The sequence below is a fragment of the Trachypithecus francoisi genome, unplaced genomic scaffold (assembly GCF_009764315.1).
Source record: "Trachypithecus francoisi isolate TF-2019V2 unplaced genomic scaffold, Tfra_2.0 Lachesis_group6, whole genome shotgun sequence".
Taxonomy (NCBI): Eukaryota; Metazoa; Chordata; class Mammalia; order Primates; family Cercopithecidae; genus Trachypithecus; species Trachypithecus francoisi.
The window spans coordinates 70,036,041-70,060,477 of NW_022681471.1; the positions used below are offsets into that span (position 1 = coordinate 70,036,041).

At 40.8% G+C, this 24,437-nt stretch overlaps 1 long non-coding RNA gene across 5 annotated transcripts in view; it reads right to left on the reverse strand.

Moving 5' to 3' along the window:
• Positions 1-23,833, reverse strand: part of LOC117078279 — an 86,342-nt gene extending 62,509 nt beyond the window's left edge. Inside the window, exons 1-5 of one of the 5 annotated variants that reach the window (XR_004434966.1) lie at positions 23,631-23,833; positions 12,801-12,947; positions 12,037-12,189; positions 11,503-11,603; positions 5,451-5,519 (exon numbers count right to left, since the gene is read on the reverse strand). This is a non-coding gene — a long non-coding RNA (uncharacterized LOC117078279). Of the gene's footprint in view, positions 1-5,450; positions 5,520-11,485; positions 11,604-12,036; positions 12,190-12,800; positions 12,948-20,481; positions 20,539-23,368 lie in introns of those variants that run through there. The other 4 variants (XR_004434965.1, XR_004434964.1, XR_004434963.1 and 1 more) reach the window with 4 other exon arrangements.
• Between the last annotated feature and the right edge of the window lie 604 nt (positions 23,834-24,437).

Consider the following 24,437-nt stretch of genomic DNA (forward strand, 5'->3'; position numbering starts at 1 on the left):
ATGGGCTAAAAATTTGAAATGGAGGGCCGGGCACGATGGCTCATGCCTGTCATCTCAGCACTTTGGGAGGCCGAGGCGGGAGGATCACCTGATGTCAGGAGTTCGAGACCAGGCTGGCCAATTTGGTGAAACCCCATCTCTACTAAAAATACAAAAACTAGCCAGGCATGGTGGCTGGTGCCTGTAATCCCAGCTACTCAGGAGGTTGAGGCAGGAAAATCACTTGAACCCAGGAGGCAGAGGTTGCAGTGAGCTGAGATCTCACCACCGCACTCCAGCCCAGGTAACACAGCAAGACTCCGTCTCAAAAAAAAAAAAAAAGAGAGAGAGAGAGAGAGATGGAGAAAAAACAAAGTGGATGGGTGAGCCAATATTTAAAAAGCAGAAATTATAAGACACAAAAGATAAGCAGAGAGGCCGGGCTCACACCTGTAATCCCAGCACTTTGGGAGGCTGAGGCAGGCGGATCACCTGAGGTTAGGAGTTCAAGGCAGGAAGAAACCCCATCTCTACTAAAAATACAAAATTAGCCAGGCGTGGTGGCGGGTGCCTGTAGTCCCAGTTGCTTGAGAGGCTGAGGCAGGAGAATCACTTGAACCCAGGAGGAGCTTCTCTGAAACCAGTTCACATACCTAACAGGCATAATCATATTAAGGTCCCCCTAAACAGGTGTCCCTTGGTATCCACAGAGGAATTGGTTCCAGAATCCCCCACAGATATTCAAATATTTTATATAAAATATTCTAGTAAATGCATACAACCTATACACATCCTCTCATATATATTAAATCATCTCTAGATTACTTATAATACCTAATACAATATAAATGCTATGTAAATAGTGGTCATACTCTATTGTTTAGGAATAACGACCAAAAAAGTCTGTACATGTTCAGTACGGACACAACCATCTATATTTTTAGCCAAATATTTTTGATCCACAGGTGGCTGAATCCACAGATGTAGAACCCACAGATACAAAAGATCACCTGTATGTGAAACTGCATGTGATCCAAGTCACCATTATTTCCCCACAGGTGGCCTGCAAATAACCTGTCATTAAGTGAGCTCAACAGAGAATTTGTTTCTAGCAATCACAAGTGCCTAACCCATAGTAAGAAGCAGAATAGCCCCCTAGGAAGAATGTAGTTTAGGAAACTAGCTACAAACCTGAAGAGAATCTTCTTTGTTTTGAAGATGTTGTGCAAACCAGCTTGTGATATCATGGAATTTTTAGAACTTTTACCCAGGAGAAGGTGAGTCTTTAAGAGACTTGGTAGATACTGTGATCAAGCAGCTTTAAAGAGCTAAACCAGATAGAATGAATGTGTCATAGTGTTACCCACGCCCAAAATCTTTCTAAAGAAAAACCTTCTTAGTCAGGCAAACAAGACTGCTAAGAAAGCATTCTTGTGACCAAGTATCCCTCCTCCAAATTCAAAGTTGATCAGACCAAGGGTAAGTAAGGCTCAGACTCAAGGGCATATGTCTACAAGCTGGTCAACAGCCTATGACTTGTGACATGAAAGCCCTCCCCAAACAAGGATGAGGTGAGAAAATTAGATTAAATTTGTAATTGGGAAAAACAGAAGAACAGAAACTCAGCAGCTGAAGTGAATGGATACATGGTAAAAGAACATACCACAGCTACGTAAGAAGCATGAAAGATTTAAATAAGATCAGCTTGTGAGGAATAGGCACAGGAGTCAGAAGCTATAAAGAAGCAAAAACTGGCCAGGCATGGTGGCTCACGCCTGTAATCCCAGTACCTTGGGAGGTCAAGGCAGGAAGATCACTTGAGGCCAGGAGTTCAATAATAACCTGGGCAACATAGTGAGACCCTGTCTCTATTAGTTAAAAAAAAAAAGGAAAAGAAAGAAGCAGAAATTATCCATTAGCAATAGGATAAAGAATAGAAATGAGGAAGTGAGTATGTAGCAGGAAAGGAGTTCATAGCAGTAATGTAAACTATTACATTCCTAGTAATTTACCAAATTAATTAAATAAAGACATTCCCAATAAACTGAGCTAAGTTGTCAAGTCAGAATACTATATTATGGGCCAGGCATGGTGGCTCATGCCTATAGTCCCAGCACTTTGGGAAGCTGAGGCAGGCAGACTGCTTTGAGCTCAGGAGTTTGAGACCAGCCTGGGCAACACAGTGAAACCCCATCTCCACAAAAAATACAAAAATGAGCTGGGCATGGTGGTGCATGCCTGTATTCCTAGCTACGTGGGAGGCTGAGGTGAGAGAATCGCTTGAGCCAGGAGGCGGAGGTTGCAGTGAGCCAAGGTTGCACCATGGCACTCCAGCCTGGGTGACAAAGCAAGACCCTGTTTCCAAAAAAAAAAAAAAAAAGAGAGAGAGAGAGAGAATACTATATTATCATCTGGTGTAAGGGAAAAGGGAAAGAATACTGAATGATGAGAATCAATAATGCCTATAACCAGTAACAAACAAAAAGTATTTGTGACCTCACAGAGGGTTGCTTAGAAAATTATAATCTCCAAACTATAGATCAGAATGTAGATCTGATACAACTTAACAGGCATATAAAATAGCATTAGGATATAAGGAGAGTAAGATTCAGAGTTAACTGTGAGACTGTCAAGTTCCAAAAATGGTCAGGTACCTCTGGATGCTACATGACTGAGTTGCATTCTAGTTTTAGAGCTTGATTCTGGATACACTTATAGTAGCTGGACTGTGTTAGGCTAAAGCAATTTTGCATTATAAGTAGGGAAAGAGATACATTTGCACATAGTAATCAATAGGGGGAAATGTCTTAGACCTGCCAAATAGCAACTACTATCCCTGCGGTCTCAGGAAACTTAACAACCCACAGGGAATCAGATTCTCAATTTAATGACAACTTGGCAACATGGAGAGTAGCAAGAGCTAAAGACGATAGTCTGTAGAGAGAAAGATAGTGTAGAAGGAAGGTCACACCTATAGTAGTTGCAAAAGCTCAAGTTATGAATGAGAAACAAAATCTAAGTATTCAGTAACCAGGAGGTTAGAGAAAGACAGAGAATGAGGAAACCAATCTGTAGTAGGACCAAGATGATGTGCACAAGGAGAGAAGAGCTTAATCACATTAATGATACCACACTAGTCGAATTCCATAAACTTCTTTAAAATGATCCAAATGACCCCATTTCCTGCAATGAAATCTGGATTGCAAGGAAGAGACCCTCAAAAGGAATGCAGCTATTTGGAATCGGTTATACTGAAGCAACAGGGTAGACAGCCAAGCAAAGTACACGATAGTGGAGACATGCAAAGCGTCTAATTAGCTACCGCCTGTGCTCTCAGAAACTTAAAATTGTGAAATATGTAAACAGGTAATCAGTAGCAAAGACCAGAGGTGAAAAAGGATTCTAAGGGAAAATCAGAGGCATAAATATGAGGAAGCCCACTATGACTAAGCAGAAACTAGGTGAGCAGAAGTTGTAAGAGTACAGTATCATAAAGCAGGTATTGGCAAACTACAGCCAACAAACCAAATCCAGCCCACTACCTTTTTCTGTAACTAGTTTTGTTGGAACACAGCCATACTCATTCATTTATGTATTGTCTATGACTGTTTTCATGCTACAAGAGCAGAAACCATATGGCCCAGAAAACCTAAAATATTTACCACTGGGCCTTTTACAGAAAAAGTTTGCTAACTCCCCTCATAGAAGATAGCATAAGCCAATGGCAGAAAAACTGAAACAGTCTGAGAGAATATTTAAGTCATGTTAAAAGCAGAGCACTGGAGAAAAGATTTTGAAAGTCCTACTGTTGAGAGCTCCACAAGTACCCTTACTATAAGCCCCCAAACCCTGAATGTGCTGAACATTTAGAAAAATTAGTTACATACCACACACCAAAGAGGTTCCCAATGGGAAAGATTTGTATTAAAAAAAACAATAAAAAGTATAAAGGAATTATGAACTATAAAAAATATATTTATCTTCCTATTATAAAATGCAAGTGGAGAATAAACCATAAAGAAAAAGATATTTGAGCTACATACAAATTAATAATTTATAGGCCAAACTGGGGGAAATATCTGCAACATACGATAGATTAAAACTAAGTGTGAAAAATAAACTCAAAAATAAAGACCCAAGATTTTTATCTGTTCTATCTTGTTAGGAATCAAAGAAATACAAATTAAAATATCAGAGGCCATTTTTCACCTTTACAACTGGCAAATTCTTCTGAAACCTTAATATAGTGTACTGGTGAAAAAGTAAAAAAAAAAAAAAAAAAAAAGGCATTCTTATACACTACTAGAAGGACTATATATTTTATCCAACCTCAGAAAATAAACACACATATGTACAAAAATTTATCTATAGAGATATTCACTGTACCACTATTTATACACAATTAAAAGAGCAGTAATTAAAACAAGATTCCAAATATCGGATACAAGTTAAATTTTTACATTCATGCAGCGGTGTATTATGTGCCAATTTTTAAAAGATGTTATTGAAGTATATTTAATGGCATGGGATATATCTGAGATTGGTTCAGTTTAAAACAGTAGGCAACAAAAGATTTCATTAATGATCCTAACATCAACAATTGAAAAAGACTGCGATCCCCCGCAAAACAACTCACTTTTGAACATAGAAAAAGGCCGGGCATGGTAGCTCACCCTGTAATCCCAACACTTTGGAAGGCTAAGGTGGGCAAACAGCTTGAGCCCAGGAGTTTAAGACCAGCCTAGGCAACATGGAGAAACCCCGTCTCTACGAAAAACACAAAAATTATCTGGGGGTGGTGGTGCACACCTATAGTCCCAGCTACTCAGGAGGCTGAGAGGTAGGAGGATCCCTTCAGCCAGGGAGGTCAAGGCTGCAGTGAGTCATGATTGCACCACCACACTCCAGCCTGGACAACAGAGTGAGGCTCTGTCTCAAAAAAAAAAAAAAAAAAAAAAAGGAAAAAAATAATAAATAGAAAATAAAAATTGAAATATCAATTTAGCAAACATAATTCAAAATTCTTGAAAAGTATGAATCTGGCTGCTGGGCATGGTGGCTCATGCCTGTAATCCCAACACTTTGGGAGGCTGAGGTGGGCAGATCACGACGTCAGGAGTTCGAGACCAGCCTGGCCAGCATGGTGAAACCCCATCTCTACTAAAAAATATATCAAAAATTGGCTGGGCATGGTGATGCACACCTGTAATCCCAGCCACTCAGGAGGCTGAGGCAGGAGAATTGCTTGAACCCAGGAGGCAGAGGCTGCAGCGGGCTGAGATCGTACCACTACACTCCAGCCTGGGCGACAGAGCTAGACTCCGTCTCAAAAAATAAAAATAAAAAAAGAAAAGTATGAATCTTCTTCCAGAAATGCAAAGTTGGTTCATTATTAGGAAAGCTATTAAACAAAACAAATACAACAAATAGTCAAAGAAGAATATTTACTTTCATATTCAACAATTGCTTACCTGAGATACCTGTTCCTTTGTCCAAATCACCTTTTGAGATATCAGTGGAAGAATTAATACTTCATAATCCTGAAAGCCAAATTTAGGGTTTGAAATAGCACAGCCCACTATCTTGCCTGTTAAGATAATGATTATATCCAAGGTAACCTCCGTATTAGATTCACTTATGAGGTAAGTAGGGTAGAAAACACGTTGGTGAAAAAGGTAAGCACACCAGAGCTGGTAATGTAAAGTTAAGAACAAATAACACAATATAAAGACAACATCACTTCTAAGCCATACAAAGAAAGACCCATGACGAGGAAGAGATTCCCCTAAGGAATGGTAATAACATGGTCCATGAAGAATATTCATGGAATTTGTATGAATATTCTGCAAATCATGCACGTAAGACACAGATCACAAGAGACTTTTCAGTGCTGACTCAAATACAGCTGTATTATTTTTATTATATACACTGTAAATCAAATAACTCTGAATGGTTGTTTTATTGTATACATCTTCTGTTTGAAAGTCTTTGTGTATGTATACTGTAGAGCAGGGGTCAGCATGCTATGGCCCCTGGGCCAAATCCAACCTACTACCTGTTTTTGTAAATCAAGTTTTACCAGAACACAATCATGCTCATTTGTATCCATATTGTCTATGGACATTTTCATGCTACAACAGCAGAGTTGAATAGAGAGACTACCTAGCCCTTTACAGAAAAAGTTTGCCAACCCATGCCATAGAGTGTCCCTTAATGGAACAGCTGGCAAAACCTACACCTAGCAGAATGAATGAAATGTTCATTCATAGTAATTTACCAAATTAATTAAAGACTATTCGTAATAAAATGAGCTAATTGCCAAGTCAGAATACTGTATTATGATGTGGTGTAAAGGAAAGAACACTGAGTGATCAGAACCAATGATGAAGCAGTAACAACAAAAAGTATGTATGACCTCCTGCCTCAGCCTCCCAAGTACCTGGGACTACATGGGACTACAGCCATGCACCACCACACCCAGCTAATTTTTATTTTTCGGCAGAGATGAGGTCTCGCTACGTTGCCCAGACTGATCTCAAACTCCTGTGCTCAAGCTCAAGCGATCCTCCCACCTCAGCCTTCCAAAGTGTTGGGATTACAGGCACGAGCCACCACATCCGACCTCCATCTCTACTCTTTTAAGTCTATGTGACTTTATTCATTGTATGAGTCAGGCAGCTACTCTGAATGGAAGGAAAAGAATTATTATTTCGCAGGAAAGAACAAATATGGTTACCCTTATATACAAAGGGTCAGAGCATAGAGGTATTGAGAGCAGATGAAAAAACAAAGACATTTCAGAGCACAAAAGATAATAGACCAAATGACAGGTCATTGCTGTACATACTTACTTAGCTGTGAGCGCCAGAGTAGAGTGAATCAAAGGAAAGTAAAGAAGGGGTACCCATTCAATACTGCTTCTTGGGTCTAGCTAGTTTTAATGGTGCTAATGTACACAGTGAAAGCTAATAAACTTGATTCTGAAATCAGAAATTTCTCTAAAGAAAATAATCAAAGAAGTACACTCAAATTAATATTTAAAATGAATATTTAGATAATAATAAATTTTAAAACCTGTAGGCCGGCACAGTGGCTCATGCCCGTAATCCCACCACTTTAGGTGGCCGAGGTGGGCGAATCATGAAGTCAGGAGTTCGAGACTACCTGGCGAACATGGTGAAACCCCATCTCTACTAAAAATACAAAAAATTAGCTGAGTATAATGGCGGGCACCTGTAGTCCCAGCTACTCAGGAAGCTGAGGCAGAATTGCTTGAACTCAGGAGGCAGAGGTTGCAGTGAGCCGAGATCGTGCCACTGCACTCCAGCTCAGGCAACAGGGTGACACTCCATCTCAAAAAAAAAAAAAAAAAACAAGAAAAACAAAAAAAAAATGTTTGTGTAAAGAGAAAAATGGCTGAATAAAATAAGACTAAAAATAGCACATGACTGCATTCTGGGATTATGAGTAATTTTTATTTTCCTCTTAATACTACTTTTTAGTGGTTTCCAATTTTTAAACTTCTTTTTGTTGTTGTTGATTTTGAGACAGAGTTTCCCTCTGTCACCCAGGCTGGAGTGCAATGGCACGATCTCAGCTCATGTAACCTCCACCTCCTGGGCTCAAGTGATTCTCCTGCTTCAGCCTCCCGAGTAGCTGCAATTACAGGCATGAGCCACCCTGTCCCACTAATTTTTGTATTTTTAGTAGAGACGGGGTTTCATCATGTTGACCAGGCTGCTCTCAAACTCCTGACCTCCTGCCTCGCCTCCCAAAGTGCTGGGATTACAGGCATGAGCCACCACACCTGGCCAACAATAAACTCTTTACATGCATAAACATAATAAATACGTTAAAAAAGAAGAGAAACCTACTGTGTGTACCCCATGCCCTAGATAAATGCCATACAGCTACAATAAAAAGACTTTAAGTTGGGGATAACCAAGCTGCCTGGGCTATCAAAAGATTTTAAGTTGGGGAGTGTAATGCAGTCTTGAAGGCTATCCTACCAAAGAAAAGAGAAAGGGAATTAGAAACAGGACATGCCTATGACAAAGAGGAAGATGGACAAAGTGATCATGGAAGAACAGAAAGAAGAGTAAAAGGAGGGTTCAGATAAAAAATCTTGCTTATTCAACAGATTAAGAAAGGAGACCAGAGCTGGGCACGGTGGCTTATACCTGTAATCCAGGACTTTGGGAGGCAAAGGTAGGTGGATTGCTTGAGTCCAGAAGTTTGCGACCAGCCTGGGCAACATGGCAAAACCCCGTCTCTACAAAAAATATGAAAAATTAGCTGGGCATGGTGGCGCATGCTTGTAGTCCCAACTACTCGGGAAGTTGAAGTGAGAGGATCACCTGAGCACAGGAAGTTGAGGCTGCAATGAGCAGTGACTGTATCATTGCACTCCAGCCTGAGTCACTGTCTCACAAAAAAAAAAAAAAAAAGAGAGAGAGAGAGACCAAAAATTGCTCCATAAAATGGAATGCTTTCTAGGGACTATATAAGGCACTTGGCTTTGGCCTTCCTCATCTTGGTGAATGTCTCTTTCCAGTTACCAAGACTTCCAGTGCCTAGTTTAGGAATGCTTTGCCATGGATCAGGAGATAAATGAAAACCCCATCATCCTTGGCCTGTTCCGAGAAGAAAACTGACCTTTGTACTCAGAATGGAGGCTCTGGGAGCTTAGGGTGGGGCTGACACACTACGCATAACCATTTTCACTTGTGAACCATTTCAATGCTACACATAGCCCCATAAGAGGCAAGCCTGTTAAAGGGGAGTGCAATCAAGAAGGCCTTCTACTCTTTGAAATTCTCCAAGTGCCATACATTTGGCTGTCTTAAAACAATGAGCCATCCTTGCTTTTACAGGGCCCTTTTATGACTCATTTCTCTGTGGGAGGCCACTGTGTCTGCCATATTATAAGACCCTGCTATAGAAACAATAGGCATGGTGGTGCATCCTGTAGTCCTAGCTACTTGGGAGGCTGCGGAGGGAGGATTATTGAGTCTGGGAGGTTGAGGCTGCAGTGAGCTGTGATCGCAGCATTGCACTCCAGCCTGGGAGATAGAGTGAGACCCTGTCTCAAAAACAAGAAACAAAAAAAGATAAAAAAACGCAACTCCTTCTTCTCAACAATTTCTCCTTATCTGAGGCCAGTCACATACCCACTCTCTAAGAACTTCTTGCTGTCTTAATCTTTTCAAGGCAGGTGACAGCTTTATATAGTAAATAGGTCTTCACACTCAAGAGACTAGGTCAGGAGCCACCTTTTTTTTTTTTTTGCTTCTTTTAATAGCTAGTGACTTTGAGATGATGGGGTTTCTGGGAGGGATTGGGAACCTTTAAGAATTCTGTTAACTTTTAGAACTTTAATACCTGATGGGATCAGATAAATAAATAGTTGTAGGTAGAAGAATTCCCAGAGTAGGTATATTAGTGTCAGGTGCAGGATAAACTATGATGCCCTTCCAGTAACAGGACATCTGGATGTTTTTTTTTTTTTTTTTTTTGAGACGGAGTCTTGCTCTGTCACCAGGCTGGAGTACAGTGGTGCAATCTCAGCTCACTGCAACCTCCGTCTCCCAGGTTCACATGATTGTCCTGCCTCAGCCTCCCATAGCTGGGACTACAGGTGCCTGCTACCATGCCCGGCTAATTTTTGTAGTTTTAGTACAGATGAGGTTTCACCATGTTGGCCAGGATGGTCTTGATCTCCTGACTTCGTGATCCACCCACCTCAGCCTCCCCAAATGCTGGGATTACAGGCGTGAACACCACCATGCTCAGCTACTTTTTAATTTTTTTGTAGAGACAGGGTCTTGCTATGTTACCCAGGCTGGTCTCAAACTCCTGGGCTCACGCAATCCTCCCACCTCAGCCTCCCAAAGTGCTGGGATAATGTAGGAGCCACCACACCTGCCCAGAGAAGAAGAGTTTTAAGCCAGAAGAGTATTACCAATTCACTTCTAAGTTGTTAAGTGGGATTATAGAAGAGATGATCATTGATATGTACATCAACCATGATACGCCAGGGCAGAGTGAAGAAGGGTATGTAGGGATAGGTGAGCAGAACTGGATTCTGATTCCCGGTTCCAGTGAGCATTTCACTTTGTACCCATCAACTAAGTCTTTCCTAAAGAATTCAAGGACTTTTTCCCCAGTTCAGGTATTACACTTTGCTATTCTATGCTTATTACTAAAGGCCAAATTACAAGATTTAAAAAGGGGGAAAAAAAAACTTCAAGACCACTTAAATAGAAAACGCAAGGGGTGGGCATGAGGGCTCATGCCTATAATCCTAACACTTTGGCAGGCGGAAGTGGGAGAATTGCTTGAGCCCAGGAGTTCAAGACCAGGCCTGGGCAACATAGTGAGTGAGATGTTATCTCTTTTAAAAAAATTTTAAAAAAAAGATAGAGAAAGAAAAGAAAATGCAAACATGAATTATGTTCTTAAGTCCCAGTTCTGCCACTGATTACAATGTAACCTAAAGTTACTTAAACTTTCCAAGACTCATCTTTGAGATGGAGGTAGTAATACACAAAACTAACTCTTCCAGTTTTCTGTAAAAATTCAATGAGACAGGGTACATAAAGCACACAGTAGGTGCTCAATGAATGGCATCAAATTATTAAAAAGCTAAATGTCATGTATTTCCTCAATAGAGAACTACAGAAAATTAATCTTCTAAAGGGGCTTATTCCCCAGAAAGGTCAAGACATCTGCAGAAATATGCAAAAAAGCCAGAGAGGGTAAGTATACTAAAATAAGGACAAAGTCTTAATTAGAAAACATAAGTTGTAACTTTTTGGATACTCATGAATGGCTCAAGTTAAAAGTCACCCCTGAAAAGAAGGAAAAAATGGGGGAACCATACATATAGGATAAATGAGTTGACTACGATGAGGCATATAAAACATAGTTCCTTCTGTATATGTAGCCCAATTTGTGAATGTGCTTTCTAGGTGAGCTTAATTTGAGTGGGAAGAAATTCAGAAGCAAGATGATTACTATGAGATTCCATATGTTCTAGGATCAACTGTAAATGCAAGTCCCATTGAAAGGAAAATGGGGAGAGGAGGATTTGTAGACATAGTACATTTTTTTAACCTATGCCAGGAATTGGCAAACTTTCTGTGAAGGGCCAGACAGTAATATTTCAAACTCCATGGTCCATATGGTTTCTCTCCCAACTACTCATCTCTGCTGTAGCATGAAAGCTGCCATCAACAATAATGAATGAACACAACTGTGTTTCAACAAAATATTTACAAAAGCAAGAGCCTATGTCACCCATATTTCAGTTCTTCTGATCTTCTGCAGGAGTGATCACAGACTGGATAAGCATATAATCTACATGAATTGTTTTAAGAAGGATATATTATAGAATAAGTTGCAGGCTTTGAAAGTGCTGGCCTGTCACTTATGCTCTGGAAATGGCAGTTCTAAGAGCCTCCCTGACAAGAATCAGGGCAAAGTAAGCCTCTCTTCCCCTACTTACCTTAATCACTATGTTACCTTAATCACTGACAGGACCCTCCTTCTTTTGCTGCATGGTCATTCACATGGAGGATCTGGTGGACTCTAAAATACTTTTCAAATATCCTTCACAATCCAGCCTAGTGAGAAGTAACAAAAAGAAAAAAGACGGTTTGCATCATCTATGACCTTCCTGACACTCAGCTTGGTCAGCCTCCATCGCATTGAGCAACTGTGGCAGGTATTAAAAGGTAGAATGCGAAGAAGGGAGAAAAACACAAGATGTTGCGTAGTTTAACCTAATCATTTTTAAGTGCAATTTTTTACATCATAATGGGAAAAAACAATTGATATAACACTTATGATACATTATACATTTACTGGTTACTTATCCCTTTGTCTAACTTCACAAGAATGAAAGTTCCATGGCAAGACTTTGTTAACATCTGCAACAGTCTCTGGCATTTAGTAACTACTTAACAAAGCTAGAAAGTTAGAAAGGGCGAGATCATGACCTATTTCCCTTCTCTTTTCTACCACCAACTGGGGAACCCCAAGCCACTGCCAACTTACCAAGGCTTCCCAACTGCCTCACAAGGACATCCATGGCAACCGTAATTCATCCTCTTCTCTGATGAACTTGCTAGGCAGGAAGCATCAGTATGATAACAGGCAGATCTTAATGTTGCTCTTGACCAATGAGATGTTTTCTGGCCATCCAGAAATCTGCATGTTTAACAAGCACCCCAGGTGATTTTATGTATAATAAAACTTCACACCATGGAAATTTCCAACATCAGAGGAGTAAAATCTCAGGAGTGATTACAGAAATCTTTTAGTGTGAAATGAGTCCAAGGTGTGTAGATCACTTGAGTCCAGGAGTTCAAGACCAGCCTGGGCAACATAGTGAGACCCCCATCTCTATTTTAAAAAAAAAAGAAAAAAAAAATCTTTTACTGTGAAATAAAAACATTTCTGTCTCACATGGCTTCCCTGGATTTGATAGAACCTAGATGAAGCACTGAGTAGAAGGCACAGTACTGGCTTGGACTCAAATCCATTTTCTATGCCAACCAGCTATAATCTTGGGCAATTTGTTCCATCTACTGTGGCCTCATATAATCTTGGGCAATTTCTAATTCTCCCATCTGTAAAAATGGGACGATAGGGAAAAAAGAGGTTAGATTCTTTATTCTGTAGTACAACCTGAATATTTTAAGACTTTTTTTCATATCATAATGTGAAAATATACAGTAATTGCTTAGTGCCTATTAAGCACCCTTACCCTACCCCATCCCACTAACTGAGCAAGCCCACCAAAGCCACTGGCCACTTACCAAGACTTCACAATGGTTTGATAACTAGGTGCAGGATGCTCATTTGAGCCTCTCCCAATTCTCTAATAACCTCACTGGAGGTTAACCAGGCAGGGCTCAATATACCTCTTCACCAGTGGCATAGTTTCTGATTGCATGTGGCATCACCTATAGGACAGGGAGAAGAAAGAAATAAACGTAAGATGGAACAGTCAAGGTTTGAGATCTAGCTTTAATTTTATTTTTACCACCTTAGTCAAGTTATCCAGCCAGTCACACCATGGATCTCAGATTTTACTCTTGCTAAGCATTCACACTTAGCATCACAATTATATTATCTGGCAAAGGCAGTTGCAAGGTCTACAATTATTAGTAAAGATTCCTGCCTTTATTTTAAATGAGAGAACCTGGGTACAGAGGTACCAATGACTACACCAAAGTGTTAGTACCCAGATGTGAACTCTAATGCTTATCTTCGCAGTTTCCTGCAAGTTCTTCCCCTCTTTAGACTTCAATATCGCTGTGAATAAGGGGGTAAACTTGACCCCTTAGTGGCCCTTCTGTGTCTGGCAGTTAATGAACCTACATTCTTTAGTCCTGACCAAAACAGCCTGCAAAAGGTGAATGAAACCTTCATCTAGTCATCATATGGCATCTGGTTTTCACACTGATAGGAAAAGGTTACAAAACTCTGGGCTCTTGGACCAAGACCCTATCATTTACAATCTCAACTCCCACCACCACTCACCTTACCTTAAGTGAAAAGGAATTGAACATTATCTGCTCCCTCACCCAGCTGTCTGGGCTATCAATAGGACCACAAAAGCTAGGCAGACCAGTGGCTATGCCCCTACCTCCAAGAATCAACCACTGGAGTAACAGGCTCTGAGTCATGAGACACAAGCCAAAGACCATCAAGGAGTCCTTTCATTCTTTCTTTTTTTGAAACAGAGTCTTGCTCTGTCGCCCAGGCTACAGTGCAGTGGTGTGATCCTGGTCACTGCAACCTCTGCCTCCTGGGTTCAAGCACTGCAACCTCCGCCTCCCAGGTTCAAGTGATTCTCCTGCCTCAGCCTGCCGAGTAGCTGGGATTACAGGCGCCCACCACTGCGCCTGGCTAATTTTTGTGTTTTTAGTAGATGGGGTTTTACCATCTTGGCCAGGCCGGTCTCAAACTCCTGACCTCAGGTGATCCACCCACCTCAGCTTCCCAAAGTGCTGGGATTACAGGCATGAGCCACCCTGCCTGGCCAAGGGGTCCTTTCTAAGGAGCAGCCTATTGCCTGTAAGCTTCTCAGTCCCTAGCTGCTTAGCATGAAAAATAACCCAGAAATCTGGCAATTCAGCAATGGCCCAAAGCCCAGGTTACTGTTATCATTATATGCTGGCAGCACAAGTCAATACTGCTAAGTTTCCCATTACTCAGTGAGATGTGGGCAACCCTCAACTCAAACCCCTGGAAGACCCAAGGAGCAGTTACCCAGGACTCATTTTTAACTGTTTTACCTACCACCAGCCAGAAAGAATCTGTCCTCTAATCTACTAGTGACCATGAGACCCACGCAGAAAGTTCTCCCACCATAGATAGGGAAGACTGGTGCTGCCTAGCTGAGAGGAGAGGGGGAAGCAGGAAGGAGCCTTGATAGGTTTGAGCCACCTCTTTATTGGAGCAACTAAGGCCACCATTTACTAGAGCAAGACTTGCATATTCATAAGCAGCTGCTGCCACTAGCAATTATTGTAGCTTTAAAGCCCAGAGGGACAAGGGTAGAAAAGGAATGTGTAGAGGGCCTAATTGGGAAATAAATGGTAGGTGTAAACACTGATCCAGAAAATGCCTGCACTAAGGAGCCAGGAATCGAGGGGTAGGTGGTAGTTAGTGCCTTCCTCTGAAGACAGCGATCTTATTTCCACCATTCCCTTCCCGCACCCCACCCAGCTCTTTTCCGAACTAAATTTCTCCAGTTTCCAGAACCCCTCACCACCCCTACTTATTCCACTTCTGTTCAGGTCAACAGTTTCAAAATGGAAATAGTTTCAATGTGTCTCTAACTTTGATAGTCATAGATGAACACTGCAAAAAAAAAAAAAAAATTCCAGAACTATATGAGGCAAAGAATGTAAAAATCAGCCACAGGCCGGGTGCAGTGGCTCACTCCTGTAATCCCAGCAGTTTGGGGGGCCGAAGCCGGCGGATCACGAGGTCAGGAGATGGAGACCATCCTGGCCAACATGGTGAAACCCTGTCTCTACTAAAAATACAAAAATTAGCTGGACGTGGTGGCGCATGCCTGTAATCCCACTCGGGAGGCTGAGGCAAGAGAATCGCTTGAACCAGGGAGTCAGAGGTTGCAGTGAGCCACAATCATGCCACTGCACTCCAGCCTGGCAACAGAGCGAGACTCCATCTCAAAAAAAAAAAAAAAAAAAATCAGCCAGAATCCCAGAAAAGTTTAACACTTGGGGTACATTCTTCCAACACTTTCATGTACATGCACAAACATGAATTCTTATTTTACAATGATTAGATGAAACTATACTGTTTCTCTTTAGCCCTTTTTCAATTAATATGCTCTATACATCTTTCCAAGTCAAATATTATCTTCAATATTTTTAATGGCTATGTTGTGCCATTACATGAATACACCAAAATGTATTTAACCAAGTTCCTATTCATGACTAGGTAAGTTTTTCCATTATTTACTGTTATGAACACCATGAATATGCCCGTATCTAAATTTTTTTTTAATAATGTTAAACATATATTTGGGGGTATATCCCTATAAATGAATACAAACCTTACAGTGTAAGAGATGTGCAAAGATCAGTAAAACACGGTCTCTACCCTTGAGTTTAAATCAAAGGAGATAGACACAAACAGGTAACATTGACCATTATCATGTCCATGGATAAGATAAACAAAATTTCATGGTGCTTCCTAACTGAAACTGCAGCTGTTGCTAACAGAAAAGGCTCAAAGAATACTATTAGACAGTAGCCCAAATTAAAAATCCATTTACTAGAATTCCAAGGAGTTATTCTAATGCTAAATATTGCCTCATTGGCATTTCAATATGACATTGTTGTTTCTCCTCTAGCAAGCCTTAAAGGAAAGAACCAAGCAGAAGCTGCTCAGAAAACCATCTACCCTAAAGGCAGAGAAGCGAGTAAGGTGCAAGGCAGTATATGACACTGGACTTGGACTTCCATCTTTCCTTCCCCCTACTATTTCCAGTAAACAACAGTGAGCTATAGCCATTTTCTTTCAGAAACAACGTGGATTCTCTCCCTGAAACTCTCATTCCTGCACAGATCTGCTTACACATAGTTGTGCTGTGCTGGTATTCATGCCAACTTAGAAGACACAAATAAGAATGAAAACAAACTTTTTCAGCACCATGATGGGTCAGATACAGATGACATTAACACGGACGACAGACGGATTTTTAAAACCTATTCAACAAAGATGAGTTAATGTGATAACGCAAACAGTCCTGAATCTTATAGTAACATTTCAGTCACAGGCGCATATACAATGGTGGTCCCATAAGATAATAACACCATGTTTTTACTGTACCTTTTCTATGTTAGATATGTTTGGATATACAAATACTTACCATTGTGTTCCAAATGCCTACAGTATTCAATACAGCAACATGCTGTACAGGTTTGTAGCCTAGGAGGAATAGGCTATACCATATAGCCTAGGTGTGTAGTAAGCTATACCATCTAGGTTTGTATAAGTACACTCCCCTATGATGTTCACACAACAACAAAATCACTTAATGATCTATTACTCAGAACACATCCTGTCTTTAAGCAACACATGACTGTATAGTGAAATGTTAATTATAAAATCTAGGTGTTGGGTACATGGCTTTTCACCATACAATTCTTTCAACTTTTCTGTATGTATGTTTGACAGCTTTCACAACAAAATTTTGGGAAAAATCCAGCAAGCAGCTTTAACAATATGGCTGTAAGACTTTTCCTTCTATTTTATTTTATTCCTAGGATGATCCTATCCAACAAGATAAGCCTATTCAATGTTTCCTCCATTTTGTTTTAAATTTAGCTTTCTCAATATGACTTTGAGCTCTCTGACTTTTTAATGAAGTCAAATGAATCAAAATATATTCATAGGCAGGTTACCAAGATAGTACATGTAAAGTTGGGGAGGCACAAGGAGAGGGGCTCTAAGCTCTTGCAAGTCTAGGCTCACTACCTGTACACGTCTAAATAAATGAATATTTCAGACACCCCACTTCTTCATTTAAAAATTAGTGTTAGGACCCTCTAAACATTTGCCTCAGCTTACCTTTCTGCCTTATCCCACATTAAGTCCTTATTTCCCATATTCTCATTGCAAAGAACTGTGTAGGAAGGAGGGGAGCAAGGGCGAAGGCACCAAAGCATGCTATGTCCATGTGCTTCAAGTTTGAATACAATAAAAGGTATTTCTAAAGTAGAGGTTCAAAGCTTGATGTTGAAAGACAGGGTATAACTGACTGACTGCAGGACCCTGGGGGAGGTCTTTTAATTTCCTACTTTAAAACATGTCTTAGCTGGTTTATCTGTAAAAGAGGAAAAAGACTTGTCATAAGCAATGACAAATGAAGTAAATAAATATGAACTCTGGTCTGGTGAATGGAATGAGGAATGAAACCATCACTGTCGAGTGATGATCCAGAGTAGGCACAGCAATCTTTTTCTACAAAGGCTTTGTGGGCCACAATGTCTCCAATATATTTAATGGCAAAAACAGCAACTACTTTTGCACCACCCTAATAGCTACTTAACTGTGCCATTGGGACGCAAAAGCCGCCCCAGGTAAAACATCAGTGAATGAACGTGGCTGTGTTCCAATATAGAACTGTATTTGCAAAAACAGGTAGCCCATTGGCAATAAAGTTTGCCCACTCTTGGTTTAGAATATGGAGTCTGGTTGGGTGCAGTGGCTCACACCTGTAATCCCAGCATTCTGGGAGGCTGAGGGAGGTAGATCGCTTGAGTCCAGGAGTTCGAGAACAGCCTGGGCACCATAACGAGACCCCGTCTCTATGAAAAATACAAACATTAGCCAGGGGTGGTGGTGCACACCTGTAGTCCTAACTCAGAACGCTGAGGTGGAAGGATCACCTGAGCCTAGGAGTTCGAGGCTGCAGTGACCCGTGATCGCGCCATTGCACTCCAGCCTGAGCAACAGAGTGAGAACCTGTCTAAGAAAGAAAGAAAGAAAGAAAGAAAGAAAGAAAGAAAGAGAAAATGCAAAGTCCTATCTAAGAATACTATTTGGACTATTTGGATGATTACCTGGGCCCTGAGGATGAGGCCCCAATCTAACAGTCATCACTCAAGTCCCACCAAGAAAGCAAGTGTCAGCAATAGCAACAGTTGCAACATCCCTAAATATCAAGGACTGAAATCCAAACACAAAAATGGCACTGTCTCATGAGAAACTCTTAGGAAGATATATACAGAAATGTCAAGTTTCTGACCACATGCTTTTTGAAGAAATAGTTGACAGTCCAGAGCCTGTGGAGCTCACTTTAGCAGGCACACAATAAATGTTTGCTGATGAGTCACTCATTTATTCATCTAATAAACATTTACTGAGACCTACTAATGTGCCAGGCTGGGCTCTGGAGATGAAGACACCTTCCTTGCCCTCAAGGAGCTCACAGTCTAACTAATAACAGGAAGAGAGACAGGCATATACACAGACAATTACAATACAATCTGGTAAGTGCTGTAACACTTATCAGGTTGTATTATAATGGCCGATGTAAAATTTCTTCCCAGGGGGTGCTGCTCCAGGCTGCTGCTGGCTGTAACATCAAGACAGGGGAGGAACAAATTATAGAAATCAAAGGTTAAATGCTTTTCGGTTATTTCAAATATTCAGGCTTTCCCTAACCCCTGGCCATAGATGGAATTGGGAACTAGACACTGGCATGATGTAAAATGGGACTTCCTTGCACAGACTTCCAATAAAGGAACTTCTCAACCCCCTCTTCTAAAACATGAGTTTTTTTTTTTTTCCTTTTTGCTTATATACTCCTCTTAACCTCCCCACCCTACTACCCACATGAGCCTGGTTTAATATCTACAGCTAGCAAAATGCTGAAAAATGGGAGCTTACAACTAACTGGATTAACCCAGTGTAACTAGATAGCAAAAAGCAATAACTAACAGCTCATTGGCACTTCTAAATCCAATAATCCTCATCCTTCACTGAAAAAAAAAAGTTAGAATGTTATTAAATACAAAATAGATAATATACAGATCAGAGTAGGAATGTCAGAATAGTTTATTTAATAAACATAATTAAACAGATTCTCTAAACTAGAAATAACATTCAGTTTCAGGAAACCAGAATTAGACCCCTCCAAGACCTTTGAGAATATCTAATTCACCTATGTATTATAAACAAGAAAAATGAAACAGAGAGGTAACACACTCTGCCCACTCCCTTTTCAAAATCGTGTGAGTGATAGTAACAGACTCCTTGAGGTAAGATTACCACTGTAATAGTTATTTGGTTCAGACAGTTTTACACAAAGATAGGATGGCATTTTTCTGTGTCTCATACCTTTCTTAATAATACCTAGATTTTTAATGGCTTTTTTTGTCTCTGACCAGCAAATAGGGCTGAAAACATCAGCAAGTTGTTGACAGTTATACTGAGATCACTGTTTTGGGACCCAGTGTCTCTATGAGGCTGTTATTTAATAAGCCTAACGTATTATTTTCCCCTAAAGTTATTACAGTGCTCTTGCCTATACACTGTTCCTTTCTGCCAATTAGCCCACTCCTGGTGCCTTCTCACATGCTAGTGTGTTCCTATTAGCATTTCACATCCCCAAAGCATTTAACAGTATGTATAAATGTGGACATTTCACTACCTGCCTATATCCTCCCTCAGGCCACTCAGAAATATTTAAAATAAGACCAGTCCCTGAATGGATGGGGAGAAGAGACCACTGTTTTGTTTCTTGTCTAAATTAGTTTCTCATTAGGGACAAAATGTTGCCCTGTCTTCTCCCCATGCCCAGAGCCAGGAAGCACCACTGTTGCACAGTACTCAAAAGTGCTTTCCTTTTAGATAAAAGAAATGAATTTCTGTTTAAAGGTCAGACAAGGCGGGCAAGGTGGCTCATGCCTATAATCCCAGCACTTTGGGAGGTCGAGGCAGAAGGATCGCTTGAGCCCAGGAGTTCGAGACCAGCCTGGGCAAGACCTCCACTCTAAAAATAAAAACAAAAATAAGATAAGAGGTCAGACAAATGTTATCTCAAAATGGCTACCAAGAACCAGACATGTATCCACACAGCAATTATATTTGGAACTCCAAACATTTCTTCAGACTCAATGGCAACAAATATTACTGGGAGCATATCTGCAACAAATGACATTTGCAACTTACAAATAACATTCAGGCACAAATTGAATAATTCACAAAAGGAAATAAGAGCTAGTAATTAAGATCTAAAAGTCCAGCCTCACCAAATAATAAAAGAACTGTATCACAAAACAAAGACATCAGCCAGGTATGGTAGCTCACCCCTGTAATCCCAGCATTTTGGGAAGCCGGGATGGGAGAAGCACTTGAGCCCAGGAGTTCAAGACAAGCCTGAGCAACATGGCAAAACCCCATCTCTACAAAAAAATTTAAAAATTAGCTGGACATGGTGGCACACACCTGTAGTCCCACTACTCAGGAGGCTGAGGTGAGAGGATCTCTGGAGTCCTGGAAGTCGAGGCTTCAGTGAGCCATGATCACGCCACTGTACTCCAGCCTGAGCAATAGGGGGAGAGCCTGTCTCAAAAAAAACAAAACAAAACAAAAAAACGAAGAGATACCATTCATTCATTTATATATGGAGTCAGCAAAAAAAAAGCAAAAACATTTTTTATAAGTACTTAAATGACTGGGTACAAAAACTGACATTATTTTTTGAAAAGTAACTATGCCAATTCTTTATAATGTTCAAATCTTTTGACAAATAACTAATTCTAGAAGTCTCTTTGATAACAACCCAAAATAGATGAATAATAAAAACCAAATGAAAAGATATTCATTACATAATTTAAAATACTGAAAATCTGTAAAATACTTCCATATAACAGAACATCATGAAACACTGACAATTACAAAGAATGTTTAACATGGACATACGCATGTTATAATGTTAAAAACAAAACAATATAAAATAGTACACATATATTATCAACTGCATAGAAAAATGCAGAGAATGAAGTGAATAAATGTATTAACAATAGTTCTCTCTGGGTGGTGAAATTATGGATGTTTTTCTCCCATGCTTGATAGTTATCCTCAGGCAAAGTTACAAAATTTACCAAATTTCTAGACTGAGGGAGCTATTCAAATTTAAACAATAGAAGAAAAATCACAAAATAGAAGACAAATTTGCCAAATAATTTCAAATCTCTACTAACCAAAAATTTAAAGACAAAAATTAAGAGGCAAACAATAACATGGAGTAGGTATTTATAACATTACAAAAGTCTGAGTAATCTTTATTTACAGAACACACTCAAACATAATAATAAACACTAAACTAAAACTTCAACGCATAAATCAACATAAGATATGAACTATCATTACATGAAAGAAAAGTGCTGAGATATATATGGAGGAAGAAAATCCAAACTAATAAGCAAATGAAAAATTAATACTGGTTTTTATCCATTAAAAATTAAAAAACAACAACATTCAGTGCTTGTATGAGTAAAAATTGATACAACCTTTTTGGGAAGAAATTTGGCAATAGACACTGAGAGTTTAAAATGTTCATACCCTTTGATGTACTAACTCCACTTCCACGAATGTATCCTAAGCAAATAATAAAAATGAAACAAATGTATTTTCAGTCTTTTATTACAAGAAAAAAGACAATAACCTTTCCATCACTATTGTATATTTGGATCAACACGGCGAAATATTAATAATGGGTTAAAAAAAAACATGTACTGCAGCAAATGACTGGTTAGACGTTTCAAAGCGTTAGAGCAGACAGAAAATCAGGCAAAACAAGAAGGGTGTGTCCAGCCTGCCGCAGTCGGCCATTTTAGACCCTCTGCAGAACAAAAAGCACAGAAGACAAGGGTATTTAAGGATAGCCACCCCAGTAGGCACCAAATCAACAATTCTTTACCTTTTGTCTCCTAGGTAAGTAACCCTGTAGTCTGCACAGTCAGAAACAGAAAACAGGTCTTCTTTCTCAAATGGCTTTGGTTAGTTACAAACAGATTTTGAAATCATAAAAGAAGGCTCCTTTAAATTCGCCTCCTCTTTTTAGGGAATAAAGCATAATGCTTAAGAGCACAGGCTTCTGGAGCCATCCCACCTGGATAAAAACCCTGTCTCAGCTATTCAACTGGCTGTAAAGCCTTGAACAAATTAGTCTCGTGTCCCTCAAATTTCTCATTTGTAAAAACTTAATAACAGTACTGCTGTTTCGTAAGATGGTCGAGAGTACCAAATGAGTTACGGCCTATGTAAAAGCACGCAGACCAGAACCTCAAACGTAGTAAGTGCTATTGACATCTAATCATTATTACAGATACAGAAATAGGCCCAGTGGCTGGGCGTGGTGGCTCACGCTTGTAATCCCAGCACTTTGGGAGGCCGAGGCGGGCGGATCACTTGAGGCCGGGAGTTCGAGACCAGCCTGACCAACACGGCAAAACCCCGTCTCTACTAAAAATACAAAAATTAGCCGGGCGTGGTTGCGCGCACCTGTAACCCCAGCTAATACTTGGGAGGCTGAGGCACCAGAATCGCTTGAACCCGGGAGGCGGAGGTTGTAGTGAGCTGAGATCGCGCCACCGCACTCCAGCCTAGGCGACGGGGCAAGACTGTCTAAAAGTAAATAAATAAGTGAGCGAGAGAAATAGGCCCAGGGAAGGAAAAGGACCATCATGAAATCATAGCTAGGATTATTGGAAAAAGATGTTTTTTTCACTTTTTAATCCTGTGCCCTTTCTAACTATGTATCTGTATCTAAGTGCTAACGTACTAGTTTTAGCGATTAACAGCAAGTCTTCAGAGAGTCATGACAGTACATCTGCCTTTAAAATAGAAACTCTAATCTTCCCCCTTGACAAAACCGTGCTGAAAGTTCTACAGAAGAAAAAATAAAGGAAAGGGTGAAAGCCCAGGTCACCTTCATACCACCACTGCCATTAACTATCTTTCTATCTTTCTCCACGACAGTATGAGTCCCAGGCAGCCATAGGTCCAAATTCCAGTTTTACAGCAAAGAGTAACAAGCATTTGGAAACACATCCAAATCCTCACGCCTATGTTCTCAGGGGAGAGAATCAAGGGCTTTCGGCCAACATTAACATTAGATTCTCACACTACAACCACAGTGTTTTGCTACTCTGATGGGATGACTGTATTCAGAGCCAAGATCGGAAAGCCAGAGAGAGCCCTCCGAATGCGTACTGCCCAAATGTGGCCTATCTCCAAGTGCTCCCTTTTTACGCATTTCCTACGCACCGCCAGCTGCCGCAACCTTTTGCAGAGTCATCATCGCCTCCTCATTTTTGAACCCACTTACCGATAGGCCAGTGAGAGGCTAAGATTCTGGGTTAATTTCTAGTGGATCTGGCCACAGCATAGGAGAACTCCAACTCAGGTTGACTGATCCCTTCACTCAGCTAAAAAGGTAGTTCTCTGCAGGGCCTGCTAGCCCAAGATGGCCAAGCAAAGACAGCTTACCTCCCCCCTCGCCATTTTGCAACCTTAGTTACCCGAACGCTGAGCGCCTGCCCTCCCCGGCACTCCGTCTGAAATACGCATGCGCGCCGCTTCCTCCTTACCGTTCTCCCCAACCTTCAAGATGTTGTCTCAAATACGCATGAGCTCCACCTCTACCTCCCAACTGCTGGTACCAACTCCTAGCAACTTTGCGTTCGTAAATATGCCTGCGAGTCCTTCCCTTCCTGACCTTCCAAACCTCCAACCCCTACGCCATTCACGTCTTGCGCATGCGTGCCTCCCTCTCTCCGCCACCCACTGGAGCCCTTCCCCTTAACTCAGGTCTTCTCAAATACTGTTAGCTTGAGCGCCGCCCCTCGGCGCCGCGCCTCCTCATCCAGCCTCTCAAATAACCTGCGCACCTCGCTAGTCCTCTCCCTTCTTGCTCCTATTTGTATACAGTATGCATGCCTGATGCTATGTGGACGTGTTTCTCGCCACTGTTCTGCCCCAGTGCCCAAGGAGAGCCATTACCAGCCTTCCCTAATGCGGGTAGAAGCGATAAACTAGGGAAGTTGAATTGGGGAAAGAAGGCGTTGCAGGTGATCAGAGTGAATCCCAGATCTAGATGGAATGGTCTCAACTCCAAGGGAGGGGGCTAGAGTACCCCAGGATTCACATAAGACCAGTCAACCTGAACAAAGGCAAGGGAAAGTCTCATAAACCATCGGCTGAACATAATCCTAAGGCCTCGCCCTTTAAATACATCTGCTACAAATGACGAACCACAAATGTTTTAAACAGGGAACATTATGGAAAACACCGATGCTCAGGTGCCTTGACTCTAGTTAGAGGTAAGGAGTCCGCATTCCTTTCACAATGGGAAGCAAATGCCCAACATCCTTTTGGAAAACTGGGGCCTGTAACGG